Source organism: Cardiocondyla obscurior, linkage group LG11, assembly GCF_019399895.1.
Source record: "Cardiocondyla obscurior isolate alpha-2009 linkage group LG11, Cobs3.1, whole genome shotgun sequence".
In the NCBI taxonomy this organism is placed as follows: Eukaryota; Metazoa; Arthropoda; class Insecta; order Hymenoptera; family Formicidae; genus Cardiocondyla; species Cardiocondyla obscurior.
In genome coordinates, this window is record NC_091874.1 from 6,652,372 (window position 1) to 6,658,371 (window position 6,000).

The following is a 6,000-nucleotide window of genomic DNA, read 5'->3' on the forward strand; positions in this document are numbered from 1 at the left end:
TTAATCAACCAATTAGAAGCGATTTAGTCAATCAGAAGCGGAAAGAAAACAAGAAAGCGATAGAGAATAAATAACTGTCAACAAGAAAGCGAAAGAGAATAAATAACAGTCATTATTAGCGATAATTTACAACCGAAATGCTTCAAGCACGTTTTTTGGTTAATTCAGCCAATAAAAAGAGATTCTGCCAATCAGAAGCGGAAAAAGTACAAGAAAGCGAAAGAAAATAATTAACAATCATTAATTGCAAAAATTTACAATTGAAATGCTTTAAGCGTAATTTTTAGTTAATTCAGCCAATTAGAAGCGATTCAGCCAATCAGAAGCGAGAAAACTACAAAAAAGAATAAATAACAATCATTAATTGTGAACATTTACAATATAAATGCGGCAAACGCATTTTAACGCAATTATTGTAAACTCGCACAAAATCGCGATCGGCTTTTATATCTTTCCCTCCAACTTCTGCTATCGACATTATTAGAGCAAAATGGCGAACGAGCATGATTTTGAAGAAATTGAGCAAAACTACTTTAAAAATTTCCGAAGGTAAGAATTAATTAATTAACACACACACACACACACACACACACACACACGTTTATTTTCAGCCACATGGAAGAAGTTGAAAAGAACCAGCAGCCGTCTCCTTGCGACAAGGAGACGGCTGACCAACAGCAGCCGCCTCCTCGTCCCAAGGAGACGGTCCAAAGCGCTCATCATTCACCTCGATTGATATTAAATATTCAAAAGGACCAAACTGGTACTATATTACAAGAAAAGGCCGCCGTACCACCCGCCGTACCATCCGCCGAACCGACAACAAAATATTTGTTGGAAAAAATTAAAGAACTTGAAGAAAAATTAAAAAGACGTAAATAAATATATTAATATAATATATATCAATATAAGCAATATATCAATAATTTCATTTCATTACTTTTCAGCTCCTAGATGGCAAAAAGGAGAACGAAATAGGGGCCGGGGCCGTGGTCGCGGACGTGACCGCGGACGTGACCACGGTGCCGGTACCACAAATCATAACCAAACATTATATTTTTATTAATTATTGATAGGTAAGAAAACAAAATATTATTAATTTAATTAGACATTTTTTTTAATTATACATTGTATAAATATTTCTAATATAACATTTTATTGCAGGTTAACACAAATGAAAGGACCTAATCTAAAGATTATAAAGATAAAGAGAAACTTAAAACTAGGACTATTTTTTTTAAACAAATAATATATACAACGAATAAGCTAATGGACTTTTTTTTTCAACAAATAATATATATATATATACGAATTTAATGTATCATTACGAACGAATAAATAAACTGATTAAAGATTAATAAATTATTACATAACTGATTCCTTTTCCTAATCTTATTTTTAAGGATTTATACTTGGTTTCGTTATCATAACATGCACCAGTGCCGAGAAAATTGGCAATGCGATCAAAGTGCAATTTTTTGCGCATTTTTATTACAGACGTTCTTTATTACATTAACATAACAAAGTCTATACTTTCAAGGTACATGATGATCGTTTTAAAATGGTATCTACCTGTGAGATCTTTAAGAATTATGCGCAGTGTTCAAGCTCCCGCACGAAGCACGTTAAGCTAAATTAGTCTTCGTTATTTTACCTTGCAAATTGTCTTTATTTGTTCTCTCTCTCGCGAGCTTACCGATTATTATTAGTATTTTAAAAGCAGTTTTTAATTTATGTCTTAGTTCTCGTTCCGATTGTTCAGCTGCGAGATCGTCGCGATCATGCATGTGTTGATGTTTACCTACATAAATCTGTAGTAATTTCGCCGACTTCGGTATAAAACTGCACATCTACATGTTTCTTTTTTCCGAACATAATAGCATGCTAAAAAATACAAATATGTGTAAATTATAACATAACAAAGTCTATACTTTCAAGGTACATGATGATCGTTTTAAAATGGTATCTACCTGTGAGATCTTTAAGAATTATGCGCAGTGTTCAAGCTCCTGCACGGAGCACGTTAAGCTAAATTAGTCTTCGTTATTTTACCTTGCAAATTGTCTTTATTTGTTCTCTCTCTCGCGAGCTTACCGATTATTATTAGTATCGAGTCGCCGCAAGCGCCTGGACACTTCAAAAGATTAAAAAATTCCTATTTATTTTTCGATCTTTGTCTCAAAGATTGATTTTATATTATCAAATCCTTTTTTCTTAGTAACCATTTCAGCTGCTTCTGCTCTAATGTGATCTTTTAAAGTTCTCAATTCTTGTTTCTTTTCCGCTAATTCGCTTTCTGTTTTATCCAATTCGAGTTGTAAACTTTAACTAAAACTCGTCTGAAAGTCACAAATTATAACATGATAATAATTCTTTGTGCAAGCTTTTCATCTAATGCAACCCGCTCTACCTCCATACGAACCAAACACGTTTTATATCTGTCGTTAGCAAGCCGTATCTCCTCTTCCACGGTATTTCGCACTTCTTCGACCATAGCGTTGACCTGAAACACATTTTATTCTAACATATCATTTATATTTTTTTAAACCCAAAATTTTTTTAAGTTGTAACGATGCCCCCGGAAGGAGCATCGTTCCCGGTGAAGAACTGACGAGACGACCATCCTCTCGGCCAGGCAAGGGAGCGCGGGGGGCTCCCGAAGAAACCGATCATCGAAATACGTAATTATAACGAGTACCGCGGAACGCGCCAAGTCCCGCGGAACGAGCGTATCCGAGCGGCCCCGAACTCATCCGAGCGAGCGCGACGCGCACGGTACCGCGGAATACCGCGGCCGGCGCCACGAACAAGGATATCCCCGGATATAGCCTTGTGCGATATAAAAAGCCGAACTCGGGGAAGTCGCGCACCGTTCTCGTGCCGTTCGCTTCGCAGCGAACATCCGAACCGAACCGACTCCTGGAGCAAGCAAACCAACGGGGTGGAGCGAACTCCGTCTCGGTCAGGAACTCCTGACGCTTGCACCGCAGAGGAATCTTCCTGCCGAAAGCGAATTAGACTGATACGACCGGCTCGTGGGGTGAAGCGCACTTCGCCTCCTTCGAGCGATCTCGATCCCGGATCGACAGTCAGCTTGCCTAGGCGAAAATATCCATTCGCACCGTTGCACAAAACCGGGGTGGAGAGATCTCCGCCTCGGCCGAGTACTCTCGGCTACTGCAACACCGAAAAGGTGCTCCATCCTCCCCGCTGTCCGAATACCGCATTCGCGCCGCGATCTAAGCGTTAGGTCGATCACCGCGTCTCGCGCCGCGTGCATAGATCAGGCCCCGCCCAGGCCCGCGACTCGGGGAAATACTCGCGCTGCTAACCCCGCGCTCCGATTAGGGCGTTATCTAGGCGGCTGCCGAAAACCTGTAACGGCCCGCCCGTCGTAGATCCGCGTATCGATTACCACCGTACCGATCAAGCGCGTACTCGCGCCAATTACCGCGTCATCGTGAATCTATTGTTAAATTCGTGTTCGTCCGGCGACGTCTCAATCACGCGTTCGTCATAATTGGCTTAAATGTATTCTACTCTATTAATTGAATAAAGTATCAATTAATTGTTACATAAAACCCACGTATCGTGCATTCTCGGACCTCTCAATTCAACTCGCGAATCCTGTCCGCCCGGCGAGCACGTCCGGGCACTCTCGCTTGCAAGATATTCGCGGCCAGGAATTACGGTCGTTTCAAAGTATCACAAAGAGTACGTATAAGTTGAATAAATTAGAAACTTATAGAGAAAAGTAATAAACAAAATATAGATTTAAAATATATATATACAGGGTGTCCCAGACATAACGAAGGATACTGGGAGGATAGATGGAATTGATTGAGACAAGTAGAAAAGTCCTGTACCATTTTGCAAAATTCTCAACCGTTATTGAGAAAAAAATTAAAATGTATAAATTGTATAGGCGTAAGAGCGACAAAGAAGCTACGCGTGAGTGAGCGCGACAGACGAATGGCTAGGAATGGCGCCGTCGCTTGTCACGCTCACTTACGCGTAGCTTCCTTGTCGCTCTTACGCCTATACAATTTGTACATTTTAATTTTTTTCTAAATAACGGTTGAAAATTTTGCAAAATGGTACAGGACTTTTCTACTTGTCTCAATTAGTTCTATTTATCCTCCCAGTATCCTTCGTTATGTCTGGGACACCCTGTATACAGGGTGTCCCAGACCAATGTCACTTTTTTTTAATGGTAGGTAGAACTCGTCGAAATAAGACGAAAAGTCTTATATCATTTTTCAAAATTCGCAACCGTTAACGAGATATCAATTAAAATGTAAACGTGTGCGAGCGACAAGGAAGCGCAGACTGAGCGAGCGCGCGATAGACGGCGGCGAGTATCGCTTAAAGAGAATAGGCGGAACTAGCGCGTAGCGAGCGAGACAAAGAGACAACGCGCGTTGTCGCTTTATTTTGCTCGCGTATCGTCGCATCGTCTCGCTCACGCGTTGTCTCCTTGTCTCGCTCGCTACGCGCTAGTTACGCCTATTCTCTTTAAGCGATACTCGCCGCCGTCTATCGCGCGCTCGCTCAGTCTGCGCTTCCTTGTCGCTCGCACACGTTTACATTTTAATTGATATCTCGTTAACGGTTGCAAATTTTGAAAAATGATATAAGACTTTTCGTCTTATTTTGACGAGTTCTACCATTAAAAAAAGTGACGTTGGTCTGGGACACCTATATATATATATATATATATATATATATATATATATATATATATATATATATATATATATATATCTACAGAATAAATTACATAAATTAATATTGTAAAAGTATGAATGTGTTTGAATGTTTAAAAACTTTCACAAAGACTTTAGCATCGCATTCGATAATCGTTTTCTTCATCTGCTCTGTACTCTTGGTACGATATGCTATTAGTGCACCTTGTTTATCAGTTTCAGCTTTATTGATCAGTTTCTAAGCATGCTTCATTATTTGTTCAGTTTCTTCTTCAATTTTTTTGGAGGAAATTTGTTTTACCTCCTCTATTTCTTTATTTTTTGTCTTAGTAACCTGTGTAAAACAATATAAAATGTATTAACGATAATCAGAAAAATCAATCATAAAAATACTAATAATACATATTTAAAAAAATTAAACATAAACATTCTTAGCAATATTCTTTACAGATATAAATTTGAGTATCTTTTAATGGCGTTAATGTTTTATGCGGAGAAGAAATAGGTGTTGAATGTACTACATTTTCCTTGCCCTTCCAATGAGATCGCTTTTCTTCTGCTTTCAACTTTTCTATAGTTTTTTGTTGCTGTTCCAATAATCTCGTCTTGGCCAGCAATTCCTAAAAACATTATTTTCCAATCAGCAATATAAAAACAATATGTGAAAACTTAAATAAAATCAAAATAATATAATTAAGATTATTATTTGTCATAAGTATTGATCATCAGCTCTACTGGAAAAATGCTAATAGATTTACTTATAAAGAAACTTTTATTTTTATAAAATCTATTCCATAAAATATAAATTAAAAAATGTACAGTTGAATATCTTTTTATGCAGTTTTTTTTCTTTTTTGCGTAAAGTTATTATTAATATTAATAAATTTATTTTTCTTACTATAAAATCTCTCTTTTGAATAGATTTTTATTTGCAAAACACATGTATGAAATAAGTTCATTTTCTCGCTTTGTTTTATCTTATCACGATATAGTCACATGTGCAAATATGATAATAGTAGGAGAAAAATGTAAAAGGAAAACACTAATTTTGTGAGATTACAACCGATGCATAAAATAAAGCTAGAGCTTTACGAAACGGAGAAAGCAAACATTATTTACACAATAATTAGATAATCAAATAAATTATACATAAATTAAAATTCTCTGTTACAATTCCACAACAATCACGATTATTTATCAGGCCTGCCTGAGCAAATTATGAAATTATTCCATAAAGAATTGCATTAATTAAACTCACTCTTCAGCTTTACATCGTTTTTTTTTCTCTTCAATC